Source organism: Melanotaenia boesemani, chromosome 11, assembly GCF_017639745.1.
Source record: "Melanotaenia boesemani isolate fMelBoe1 chromosome 11, fMelBoe1.pri, whole genome shotgun sequence".
NCBI lineage: Eukaryota > Metazoa > Chordata > Actinopteri > Atheriniformes > Melanotaeniidae > Melanotaenia > Melanotaenia boesemani.
Window position 1 is genome coordinate 36772113 of NC_055692.1, and position 15323 is coordinate 36787435.

The 15323-nt window shown below is 36.3% G+C and overlaps 1 pseudogene; it reads right to left on the reverse strand.

Moving 5' to 3' along the window:
* LOC121649383 overlaps positions 1–15323 on the reverse strand; it is a 543071-nt pseudogene that overhangs the window by 76704 nt on the left and 451044 nt on the right.

Here is a 15323-nt window from a genome sequence, read left to right on the forward strand (position 1 = left end):
TCATTCCTAGGATTACTTGACTCATTCCTAGGATTAATTTAGACATTCCTAGGATTACTTTACTTATTCTTAGGATTACTTCACTCATTCCTATGATTACTTTACTCATTCCTAGGATTACTTTACTCATTCCTAGGATTACTTGACTCATTCCTAGGAATACTTTAGTCAGTCCTATGATTACTTGACTCATTCCTATGATTACTTGACTCATTCCTAGGATTATTTGACTCATTCTTAGGATTACTTGACTCATTCCTAGGACTACTTTAGTCAGTCATATGGTTACTTTACTCATTCCCAGGATTACTTGACTCATTCCTAGGATTACTTTACTCATTCCTAGGATTACTTCACTCATTCCTATGATTACTTGACTCATTCCTAGGACTACTTTATTCAGTCCTATGATTACTTGACTCACTCCTATGATTACTTTACTCATTCCTAGGATTACTTTACTCATTCCTAGGATTACTTTACTTGTTCCTCGTACTACTTTACTTATTACTAGGATTACTTCACTCGTTCCTAGGATTACTTTAGTCATTCCTAGGACTAGGTTACTCATTCCGAGGATTACTTTGCTCATTTCTAGTATTACGTTACTCATTCCCAGGATTACATTATTCATTCCTAGGATTACTTTACTCATTCCTAGGATTACTTGAGTCATTCCTAGTACTACGTTACTCATTCCTAGGATTACTTGACTCATTCCTAAGATTACTTTAGTCATTCCTAGGATTACTTTACTTATTCTTAGGATTACTTCACTCATTCCTATGATTACTTTACTCATTCCTAGCATTACGTTACTCATTCCTAGGATTACTTGACTCATTCCTAAGATTACTTTAGTCATTCCAAGGATTACTTTACTTATTCTTAGGATTACTTCACTCATTCCTATGATTACTTTACTCATTCCTAGGATTACTTTACTCATTCCTAGGATTACTTGACTCATTCCTAGGAATACTTTAGTCAGTCCTATGATTACTTGACTCATTCCTATGATTACTTTACTCATTCCTAGGATTACTTGACTCATTCCTAGGATTATTTGACTCATTCTTAGGATTACTTGACTCATTCCTAGGACTACTTTAGTCAGTCCTATGGTTACTTTACTCATTCCCAGGATTACTTGACTCATTCCTAGGATTACTTTACTCATTCCTAGGATTACTTCACTCATTCCTATGATTACTTGACTCATTCCTAGGACTACTTTATTCAGTCCAATGATTACTTGACTCACTCCTATGATTACTTTACTCATTCCTAGGATTACTTTACTCATTCCTAGGATTACTTTACTTGTTCCTCGTACTACTTTACTTATTCCTAGAATTACTTGACTCATTCCTAAGATTACTTTACTCATTACTAAGATTACTTTACTAATTCCTAGGATTACTTTACTTATTCCTCGTACTACTTTACTTATTACTAGGATTACTTCACTCGTTCCTAGGATTACTTGACTCATTCCTAGGACTACTTTAGTAAGTCATATGATTACTTGACTCATTCCTAGGATTACTTGACTCATTCCTAGAACTACTTTAGTCAGTGCTAGGACTAGGTTACTCATTCTGAGGATTACTTTGCTCATTTCTAGTATTACGTTACTCATTCCCAGGATTATTTTATTCATTCCTAGGATTACTTTACTCATTCCTAGAATTACTTGACTCATTCCTAGGAATATTTCACTCATTCCTAGGATTACTTGACTCATTCCTAGGATTAGTTGACTCATTCCTAGGATTATTTGACTCATTCTTAGGATTACTTGACTCATTCCTAGGACTACTTTACTCAGTCCTATGGTTACTTTACTCATTCCCAGGATTACTTGACTCATTCCTAGGATTACTTTAGTCAATCCTAGGACTAGGTTACTCATTCCGAGGACTACTTTGCTCATTTCTAGTATTACGTTACTCATTCCCAGGATTACTTTATTCATTCCTAGGATTACTTTACTCATTCCTAGGACTAGGTTACTCATTCCGAGGATTACTTTGCTCATCTCTAGTATTACGTTACTCATTCCCAGTATTACTTTATTCATTCCTAGGATTGCTTCACTCTTTCCTAGGATTACTTTACTCATTCCTAGTATTACTTTATTCAGTCCTATGATTACTTAACTCATTCCTAGGATTACTTTACTCATTCCTAGGATTACTTGACTCATTCCTAGGACTACTTTAGTTAGCCATATGATTACTTGACTCATTCCTAGGATTACTTGACTCATTCCTAGGATTACTTGACTCATTCCTAGGATTACTTGACTCATTACTAGGACTACTTTAGTCAGTCCTATGATTACTTTACTCATTCCTAGGATTACTTTACTCATTCCTAGGATTGCTTGACTCATTCCTAGGATTACTTTACTCATTCCTAGGATTACTTGACTCATTCCTAGGATTACTTTACTCATTCCTAGGATTACTTGACTCATTCCTAGAATTACCTTACTCATTCCTAGGATTACTTGACTCATTCCTAGGATTACTTTAGTCATTCCCAGGATTACTTGACTCATTCCTAGGATTACTTAACTCATTCCTAGGACTAATTTAGTCAGTCCTACGATTACTTTACTCATTCCTAGGATTACTTGACTCATTCCTAGGATTACTTTACTCATTCCTAGGATTACTTGACTCATTCCTAGGACTACTTTAGTGAGCCCTATGATTAGTTGACTCATTCCTAGGAACACTTGACTCATTCCTAGAATTACCTTACTCATTCCTAGGACTACTTTAGTCAGTGCTATGATTACTTTACTCATTCCCAGGATTACCTGACTCAATCCTAGGATTACTTTACTCATTCCTAGGATTACTTCACTCATTCCTATGATTACTTTACTCATTCCTAGGATTACTTGAATCATTCCTAGGACTACATTAGTCAGCCCTATGATTACTTGACTCATTCCTAGTATTTCTTGACTCATTCCTAGTATTTCTTGACTCATTCCTAGGATTACTTTACTCATTCCTAGGATTACTTGACTCATTCCTAAGATTACATTACTCCTTACTAAGATTACTTTACTCATTCCTAGGATTACTTTACTCATTCCTAGGATTACTTGACTCATTCCTAGGACTACTTTAGTCAGTCCTACGATTACTTGACTCATTCCTAGGATTACTTTACTCATTCCTAGGATTTCTTGACTCATTCCTAGGACTAATTTAGTAAGCCATATGATTACTTGACTCATTCCTAGGATTACTTTAGTCAGTGCTATGATTACTTTACTCATTCCCAGGATTACCTGACTCAATCCTAGGATTACTTTACTCATTCCTAGGATTACTTCACTCATTCCTATGATTACTTTACTCATTCCTAGGATTACTTGAATCATTCCTAGGACTACATTAGTCAGCCCTATGATTACTTGACTCATTCCTAGTATTTCTTGACTCATTCCTAGTATTTCTTGACTCATTCCTAGGATTACTTTACTCATTCCTAGGATTACTTGACTCATTCCTAAGATTACATTACTCCTTACTAAGATTACTTTACTCATTCCTAGGATTACTTTACTCATTCCTAGGATTACTTGACTCATTCCTAGGACTACTTTAGTCAGTCCTACGATTACTTGACTCATTCCTAGGATTACTTTACTCATTCCTAGGATTTCTTGACTCATTCCTAGGACTAATTTAGTAAGCCATATGATTACTTGACTCATTCCTAGGATTACTTGACTCATTCCTAGGATTACATTAATCATTCCTAGGATTACTTGACTCATTCCTAGGACTACTTTAGTCAGTCCTATGATTACTTTACTCATTCCTAGGATTACTTTACTCATTCCTAGGATTGCTTGACTTATTCCTAGGATTACTTTACTCATTCCTAGGATTACTTGACTCATTCCTAGGATTACTTTACTCATTCCTAGGATTACTTGACTCATTCCTAGAATTACTTTACTCATTCCTAGGATTACTTGACTCATTCCTAGGATTACTTTAGTCATTCCTAGGATTACTTTACTCATTCCTAGGATTACTTGACTCATTCCTAGGACTACTTTAGTCAGTCCTAGGACTACTTTATTCAGTCCTATGATTACTTTACTCATTCCTAGGATTAATTTACTCATTCCTAGGATTACTTAACTCATTCCTAGGATTACTTTAGTCAGTACTACGATTACTTTACTCATTCCTAGGATTACTTGACTCATTCCTAGATTACTTGACTCATTCCTAGGATTACTTTAGTCATTCCTAGGATTACTTTACTCATTACTAGGATTACTTCACTCATTCCCATGATTACTCGACTCATTCCTAGGATTACTTCATTCAGTCCTATGATTACTTTACTCATTCCTAGGATTACTTTACTCATTCCTAGGATTACTTGACTCATTCATAGGACTACTTTAGTCAGTCCTAGGATTACTTGACTCATTCCTATGATTACTTTACTCATTCCTAGGATTAATTTACTCATTCCTAGGGTTACTTAACTCATTCCTAGGATTACTTTAGTCAGTACTACGATTACTTTACTCATTCCTAGGATTACTTGACACATTCCTAGGACTAATTTAGTTAGCCATATGATTACTTGACTCATTCCTAGGATTACTTGACTCATTCCTAGGATTACTTGACTCATTCCTAGGATTACTTTACTCATTCCTAGGATTACTTGACTCATTCCTAGGACTACTTTAGTCAGTCCTATGATTACTTTACTCATTCCTAGGATTACTTAACTCATTCCTAGGATTGCTTGACTCATTCCTAGGATTACTTTACTCATTCCTAGGATTACTTTACTCATTCCTAGGATTACTTGACTCATTCCTAGGATTACTTTACTCATTCCTAGGATTACTTGACTCATTCCTAGAATTACTTTACTCATTCCTAGTATTACTTGACTCATTCCTAGGATTACTTTAGTCATTCCCAGGATTACTTGACTCATTCCTAGGATTACTTTAGTCATTCCTAGGATTACTTTAGTCATTCCTAGGATTACTTTACTCATTCCTAGGATTACTTGACTCATTCCTAGGACTACTTTAGTCAGTCCTAGGACTACTTTATTCAGTCCTATGATTACTTTACTCATTCCTAGGATTAATTTACTCATTCCTAGGATTACTTAACTCAATCCTAGGATTACTTGACTCATTCCTAGGATTACTTGACTCATTCCTAGGATTACTTTAGTCATTCCTAGGATTACTTTACTCATTCCTAGGATTACTTCACTCATTCCCATTATTACTCGACTCATTCCTAGGATTACTTCATTCAGTCCTATGATTACTTTACTCATTCCTAGGATTACTTTACTCATTCCTAGGATTACTTGACTCATTCATAGGACTACTTTAGTCAGTCCTACGATTACTTGACTCATTCCTATGATTATTTTACTCATTCCTAGGATTACTTGACTCATTCCTAGGACTATTTTCGTCAGCCCTATGATTACTTGACTCATTCCTAGGATTACTTTAGTCAGCCCTATGATTAGTTGACTCATTCCTAGGATTACTTGACTCATTCCTAGAATTAACTTACTTATTCCTAGGACTACTTTAGTCAGTGCTATGATTACTTTACTCATTCCCAGGATTACTTGACTCATTGCTAGGATTACTTGACTCATTCCTAGGACTACTTTAGTCAGTCCTACGATTACTTGACTCATTCCTATGATTACTTTACTCGTTCCTAGGATTACTTTAGTCATTCCTAGGACTAGGTTACTCATTCCTAGGATTACTTTACTCATTCCTAGGATGACTTTACTCATTCCTAGGATTACTTGACTCATTCCTAAGATTACTTTACTCATTACTAAGATTACTTTACTCATTCCTAGGACTAGGTTACTCATTCCGAGGATTACTTTGCTCATCTCTAGTATTACGTTACTCATTCCCAGGATTACTTTATTCATTCCTAGGATTGCTTCACTCATTCCTAGGATTACTTTACTCATTCCTAAGGTTACTTTACTCATTCCTAAGATTACTTGACTCATTCCTAGGATTATTTGACTCATTCCTAGGACTACTTTAGTCAGTCCTACGATTACTTCACTCATTCCTATGATTACTTTACTCATTCCTAGGATTACTTGACTCATTCCTAGGACTACATTAGTCAGCCCTATGATTACTTTACTCATTCCTAGGATTACTTGAATCATTCCTAGGACTACATTAGTCAGCCCTATGATTTCTTGACTCATTCCTATGATTACTTTACTCATTCCTAGGATTGCTTGACTCATTCCTAGGACTAATTTAGTTAGCCATATGATTACTTGACTCATTCCTACGGTTACTTGACTCATTCCTAGGATTACTTCACTCATTTCTAGGATTACTTTACTCATTCCTAAGGTTACGTTACTCCTTACTAAGATTACTTTACTCATTCCTAGGATTACTTTACTCATTCCTAGGATTACTTGACTCATTCCTAGGACTACTTTAGTCAGTCCTACGATTACTTGACTCATTCCTATGATTACTTTACCCATTCCTAGGATTACTTGACTCATTCCTAGGACTAATTTAGTTAGCCATATGATTACTTGACTCATTCCTACGGTTACTTGACTCATTCCTACGGTTACTTGACTCATTCCTAGGATTACTTTACTCATTCCTAGGATTACTTGACTCATTCCTAGGACTACATTAGTCAGTCCTATGATTACTTTACTCATTCCTAGGATTACTTTACTCATTCCTAGGATTGCTTGACTCATTCCTAGGATTACTTCACTCATTCCTAGGATTACTTGACTCATTCCTAGGATTACTTTACTCATTCCTAGGATTGCTTGACTCATTCCTAGAATTACTTTACTCATTCCTAGTATTACTTGACTCATTCCTAGGATTACTTTAGTCATTCCTAGGATTACTTGACTCATTCCTAGGATTACTTTAGTCATTCCTAGGATTACTTTAGTCATTCATAGGATTACTTTACTCATTCCTAGGATTACTTGACTCATTCCTAGGACTACTTTAGTCAGTCCTAGGACTACTTCATTCAGTCCTATGATTACTTTACTCATTCCTAGGATTAATTTACTCATTCCTAGGATTACTTAACTCATTCCTAGGATTACTTTAGTCAGTACTACGATTACTTTACTCATTCCTAGGATTACTTGACACATTCCTAGGACTAATTTAGTTAGCCATATGATTACTTGACTCATTCCTAGGATTACTTGACTCATTCCTAGGATTACTTGACTCATTCCTAGGATTACTTTACTCATTCCTAGGATTACTTGACTCATTCCTAGGACTACTTTAGTCAGTCCTATGATTACTTTACTCATTCCTAGGATTACTTTACTCATTCCTAGGATTGCTTGACTCATTCCTAGGATTACTTTACTCATTCCTAGGATTACTTTACTCATTCCTAGGATTACTTGACTCATTCCTAGGATTACTTTACTCATTCCTAGGATTACTTGACTCATTCCTAGAATTACTTTACTCATTCCTAGTATTACTTGACTCATTCCTAGGATTACTTTAGTCATTCCCAGGATTACTTGACTCATTGCTAGGATTACTTTAGTCATTCCTAGGATTACTTTAGTCATTCCTAGGATTACTTTACTCATTCCTAGGATTACTTGACTCATTCCTAGGACTACTTTAGTCAGTCCTAGGACTACTTTATTCAGTCCTATGATTACTTTACTCATTCCTAGGATTAATTTACTCATTCCTAGGATTACTTAACTCAATCCTAGGATTACTTGACTCATTCCTAGGATTACTTGACTCATTCCTAGGATTACTTTAGTCATTCCTAGGATTACTTTACTCATTCCTAGGATTACTTCACTCATTCCCATTATTACTCGACTCATTCCTAGGATTACTTCATTCAGTCCTATGATTACTTTACTCATTCCTAGGATTACTTTACTCATTCCTAGGATTACTTGACTCATTCATAGGACTACTTTAGTCAGTCCTACGATTACTTGACTCATTCCTATGATTATTTTACTCATTCCTAGGATTACTTGACTCATTCCTAGGACTATTTTCGTCAGCCCTATGATTACTTGACTCATTCCTAGGATTACTTTAGTCAGCCCTATGATTAGTTGACTCATTCCTAGGATTACTTGACTCATTCCTAGAATTAACTTACTTATTCCTAGGACTACTTTAGTCAGTGCTATGATTACTTTACTCATTCCCAGGATTACTTGACTCATTCCTAGGATTACTTGACTCATTCCTAGGACTACTTTAGTCAGTCCTACGATTACTTGACTCATTCCTATGATTACTTTACTCGTTCCTAGGATTACTTTAGTCATTCCTAGGACTAGGTTACTCATTCCTAGGATTACTTTACTCATTCCTAGGATGACTTTACTCATTCCTAGGATTACTTGACTCATTCCTAAGATTACTTTACTCATTACTAAGATTACTTTACTCATTCCTAGGACTAGGTTACTCATTCCGAGGATTACTTTGCTCATCTCTAGTATTACGTTACTCATTCCCAGGATTACTTTATTCATTCCTAGGATTGCTTCACTCATTCCTAGGATTACTTTACTCATTCCTAAGGTTACTTTACTCATTCCTAAGATTACTTGACTCATTCCTAGGATTATTTGACTCATTCCTAGGACTACTTTAGTCAGTCCTACGATTACTTCACTCATTCCTATGATTACTTGACTCATTCCTAGGATTACTTGACTCATTCCTAGGACTACATTAGTCAGCCCTATGATTACTTTACTCATTCCTAGGATTACTTGAATCATTCCTAGGACTACATTAGTCAGCCCTATGATTTCTTGACTCATTCCTATGATTACTTTACTCATTCCTAGGATTGCTTGACTCATTCCTAGGACTAATTTAGTTAGCCATATGATTACTTGACTCATTCCTAGGATTACTTTACTCATTCCTAGGATTACTTGACTCATTCCTAGGACTAATTTAGTTAGCCATATGATTACTTGACTCATTCCTAGGATTACTTGACTCATTCCTAGGATTACTTGACTCATTCCTAGGATTACTTTACTCATTCCTAGGATTACTTGACTCATTCCTAGGACTACTTTAGTCAGTCCTATGATTACTTTACTCATTCCTAGGATTACTTTACTCATTCCTAGGATTGCTTGACTCATTCCTAGGATTACTTTACTCATTCCTAGGATTACTTGACTCATTCCTAGGATTACTTTACTCATTCCTAGGATTACTTGACTCATTCCTAGAATTACTTTACTCATTCCTAGTATTACTTAACTCATTCCTAGGATTACTTTAGTCATTCCCAGGATTACTTGACTCATTCCTAGGATTACTTTAGTCATTCCCAGGATTACTTTAGTCATTCCTAGGATTACTTTACTCATTCCTAGGATAACTTGACTCATTCCTAGGACTACTTTAGTCAGTCCTAGGACTACTTTATTCAGTCCTATGATTACTTTACTCATTCCTAGGATTAATTTACTCATTCCTAGGATTACTTAACTCAATCCTAGGATTACTTTAGTCAGTACTACGATTACTTTACTCATTCCTAGGATTACTTGACTCATTCCTAGGATTCCTTGACTCATTCCTAGGATTACTTTAGTCATTCCTAGGATTACTTTACTCATTCCTAGGATTACTTCACTCATTCCCATGATTACTCGACTCATTCCTAGGACTACTTTATTCAGTCCTATGATTACTTTTCTCATTCCTAGGATTACTTTACTCATTCCTAGGATTACTTGACTCATTCATAGGACTACTTTAGTCAGTCCTACGATTACTTGACTCATTCCTATGATTACTTTACTCATTCCTAGGATTACTTGACTCATTCCTAGGACTATTTTCGTCAGCCCTATCATTACTTGACTCATTCCTAGGATTACTTTAGTCAGCCCTATGATTAGTTGACTCATTCCTAGGATTACTTGACTCATTCCTAGAATTAACTTACTTATTCAAAGGACTACTTCACTCATTCCTAGGATTACTTGACTCATTCCTAGGACTACTTTAGTCAGTCCTACGATTACTTGACTCATTCCTATGATTACTTTACTCGTTCCTAGGATTACTTTAGTCATTCCTAGGACTAGGTTACTCATTCCTAGGATTACTTTACTCATTCCTAGGATTACTTTACTCATTCCTAGGATTACTTGACTCATTCCTAAGATTACTTTACTCATTACTAAGATTACTTTACTCATTCCTAGGATTACTTTACTCATTCCTAGGATTACTTGACTCATTCCTAGGGCTACTTTACTCATTCCTAGGATTACTTCACTCATTCCTTGGATTACTTTACTTGACTCATTCCTAAGGTTACTTTACTCATTCCTAAGATTACTTGACTCATTCCTAGGATAACTTTACTCATTCCTAGGATTATTTGACTCATTCCTAGGACTACTTTAGTCAGTCCTACGATTACTTGACTCATTCCTATGATTACTTTACTCATTCCTAGGATTACTTGACTCATTCCTAGGACTACATTAGTCAGCCCTATGATTAATTGACTCATTCCTAGGATTACTTGACTCATTCCTAGGATTACTTTACTCATTCCTAGGATTATTTGACTCATTCCTAGGACTACTTTATTCAGTCCTATGATTACTTTACTCATTCCTAGGATTACTTTACTCATTCCTAGGATTACTTGACTCATTCATAGGACTACTTTAGTCCGTCCTACGATTACTTGACTCATTCCTATGATTACTTTACTCATTCCTAGGATTACTTGACTCATTCCTAGGACTATTGTTGTCAGCCCTATGAATACTTTAGTCAGTCCTAGAACTACTTTAGTCAGTCCTATGATTACTTTACTCATTCCTAGTATTACTTTACTAGTTCCTAGGATTACTTTAGTCATTCCTAGGACTAGGTTACTCATTCCGAGGATTACTTTGCTCATTTCTAGTATTACGTTACTCATTCCCAGGATTACTTTATTCATTCCTAGGATTACTTTACTCATTCCTACGACTAGGTTACTCATTCCGAGGATTACTTTGCTCATCTCCAGTATTACGTTACTCATTCCCAGGATTACTTCATTCATTCCTAGGATTACTTCAGTCTTTCCTAGGATTACTTTACTCATTCCTAGTATTACTTGACTCATTCCTAGGATTACTGTATTCATTCCTAGAATTATTTCACTTATTCCTAGGATGACTTTACTTAATTCTAGAATTACTTGACTCCTGCGTAGGACTACTTTAGTCATTCCTAGGATTACTTGACTCATTCCTAGGACTATTTTAGTCAGTCCTATAATTACTTGACTCATTCCTAGGACTACTTTACTCAGTCCTAGGATTACTTTACTAATTCATAGGATTACTTCACTAATTCGCAGGATTACTTTTGCTATTCTTAGGATTACTTTACTCATTCCTAGGATTACTTCACTCATTCCTAGGATTACTTTACTTGACTCATTCCTAAGGTTACTTTACTCATTCCTAAGATTACTTGACTCATTCCTAGGATAACTTTACTCATTCCTAGGATTATTTGACTCATTCCTAGGACTACTTTAGTCAGTCCTACGATTACTTGACTCATTCCTATGATTACTTTACTCATTCCTAGGATTACTTGACTCATTCCTAGGACTACATTAGTCAGCCCTATGATTAATTGACTCATTCCTAGGATTACTTGACTCATTCCTAGGATTACTTTACTCATTCCTAGGATTATTTGACTCATTCCTAGGACTACTTTATTCAGTCCTATGATTACTTTACTCATTCCTAGGATTACTTTACTCATTCCTAGGATTACATGACTCATTCCTAGGACTATTTTAGTCAGTCCTATAATTACTTGACTCATTCCTAGGACTACTTTACTCAGTCCTAGGATTACTTTACTAATTCATAGGATTACTTCACTAATTCGCAGGATTACTTTTGCTATTCTTAGGATTACTTTACTCATTCCTAGGATTACTTTACTCATTCGTAGGATGACTTTCCTCATTCCTAGGATTACTTGACTCATTCCTAGGACTACTTTAGTCAGTCCTATGATTACTTTAGTCATTCCCAGGATTACTTTACTCATTTAAAGGATTACTTTACTAAATCCTAAGACTACTTTACTCAGTCCTAGGATTACTTTACTAATTCATAGGATTACTTTACTAATTCGCAGGATTACTTTACTCATTCTTAGGATTACTTTTCTCATTCCCAGGATTACTTCACTATTCCTAGGATTTGTTTATTCAATCCAAGGAGTATTTTACTATCTCCTAGAATTACATGACTAATTAATTTATTTTTGGTGCCATTTTGTACAGGAGGCAGGAAACATTAGAGGCATGAAGATCATAAGCATCATGGCAAAGTTAGAGATGTATAGTTGAAGACTTGACAAGGACTCTTGATCTGGTCTTTACATCACTCTGTCTTCAAGATTTGGATCATTTTGTAGTTTCATGATCTTTGAAAAAACTACTTGATAAAATGATAAAACTAGTGAATAAAAACTCTTGTGATTCAGGTTTTTTTGAAAGCCTGCAGCACATTGGGTTGTATTTCGCATTTTTCCTCAGTGCTGCTGTGATATTTATGACCCTTACATCAGAAACAACACATGCTGCCGCTCTGCTTACGTACTTTAACTAATATGCTGTAATATTCATGTCTCTCCTAAAAGTCTCTGCAATATTTATTAAAGTCACATTCAGACTTTTCCACAGTCTCATCTGAACTCAGTTAATCAAGATCATATCTTCAAGTAGTTTCTATTCTAGATTCAGATTATAATTTTAGTTTAATGTAGGTCTTTTGATAACCCTTGTTGTGCAGCAGCGCCCCCTGCTGCTGGGCTATCAGGTGGGAACAGGGGACGTCAATGAGTCATTATCGAGCAGTTTGTTCATGTTGAACTGCTCATCAGTGGCAGTGAAAGGTGTGACAGACAAGCATTCTGACAAGCAGCTGAGATGTGTTTGCATGACTCTGACCTCCGTCAGAGTCCAGCTGATCAGAAACCAGACAAAAGATGGAGGTGAAGAAAGTAAAGGATGACATGGACAGACAGGGGAAAAAAGCAATGGAAGAGAAGAAAAAGAAGAAAAATGAAGCTAAAATGAAGGAATGAAGAAACATGTCAGAAGAGCAAACATTCAAACCTCCACCAAGAAGTAACAGCTTCCAGGTATGTATGGTGAAGGGAAAACCACAAAACCCTTAAACCAAGACCTGCAAGTCCCAAACCATGAACAGCAGGCCCTAAACCATGACTGACAAGACCTGAACCAAGACCACCAGGTCCTAAACCAAGACCAGCAGGTCCTAACCATACTCAACACGATCCAAACTAAGACCAGCAGGTCCAAAATTAAAAACCAACAATATCTTAACCAAGACTGGCAAGTCCTGAACCATGATCAACAAGACCTGAACCAAGACCAACAGGTCCTAAACCAAAACCAACAATACCTAAACCAAGACCAGCAGGTCCTGAACCATGACCAACTAGACCTGAACCAAGACCTGCAAGTCCTAAACTACGACCAAGACCAAGACCAGGAAGTTCAGAATCAAGACCAGCAGGACTTACGCCAAGACAAACAAGCAGCTCCTGAATAAAGACCAACTGGTCTTAGAGGTCCAGACTGAAGATCAGCGTATCGACAGTTAAGACTAGAATGTCTAGAATAAAGAGTGAGAGGTTAATCTGTCAAGACCAATAGGTCCGGATTTCAGATCAGGAGGTCCCAAATCAAGAACATGAGGCTCTTAATCACGACCTGGAGTTTCAAGTCAAGATGGAAACAGGTTTTGACCAGGAAGTCCAGACTTAAAATTAACAGATTTAGTTCAGATCATCAGTTCATCAACAGATAGAAAAAGGTTGTGTTTAACAGAAATTATTTATGTCCTTAAAGTCCAATCTTTCTTTATTTTATTAAGACTGAATCATTCATGACAAACACATAATGGGTCTAGTCCATTTCATTTGACTAGTTCATGTCATTTGACTAGTTCATGTCATGTGACTAGCCTGTCATATTACCAGTCCATGTCATTTGACTCATTCATGGCAATTGACTAGTCCATGTTATATGATTCATTTGTCATAAGAGGAGTTCATCTCATGTGACTAGTCTGTGTCACGTCAATAGTCTGTGTCCTACAGTTAGTTGGTGTCATGTGACCGTTCCATGTCATATGACAAGTTTGTGTCATGTGACTAGTCCATTTCATGCAACTAAATCATATCATATCACTAAAATCCTGAATGGAGGTTTGTTTATTGCACATGTAAACAAACAACTAAATAAACAACAGCTAAAACCCTCTTGGTGGAGATAAAGAAAGAAGTGATGAAAGAGAAGCTGTGGTGAAGCCTTCAGCGGGTAGAATTTTAAAGCCAGGAGGGTGATGGAAGGATGAAGGAGGAAGAGAAAAGAAGGCTTTACAGAAAGATGGAGGGATGATAGAGGAATCCAAACAGGATTATGGAGGCATACAGAGATAATGGAATGATGGATGGATAATGAAGTGGTGCAGAAATAAAAGAAGGACAGGAAATGAGTAAAAGAGACTCAATGATGGAATAATCAAAGAATGATGTTGAGGTAAAATGGAGATGATGGAAGAATGAAAGAAGGATGATGAAGAGATGAAAGCAGATAAAAAGAATAAAAGAGGCATTATGGGGGGATGAAAGGAATGAGGAAAGATGGGATGATGGAAATGAAACTGATAAAAAGAGGAATGAAAGAAGAAAAAAGGGATGATGATGTAAAAGGACAGATTAATGAAGTAAAAGAGGGAAGATGAAAGAATGATGGCCGCACACACACACACACACACACACACACACACACACACACACACACATACATACATAAACACATGACATGCAGCAAATGTGCTATCCATCCATCCATCCATCCATCCATCCATCCATTCATCCATTTCCATCCATCCATCCATCCATCCATCCATCCATCCATCCATTCATCCATCATCATTCCATCCATCCATCCATCCATCCATCCATCCATCCATTTCCATCCATCCATCCATCCATCCATCCATTCATCCATTTCCATCCATCCATCCATCCATCCATTCATCCATCATCATTCCATCCATCCATCCATCCATCCATCCATCCATCCATCCATCCATCCATCCATTTCCACCCATCCATCCATCCATCTATCCATCATCCA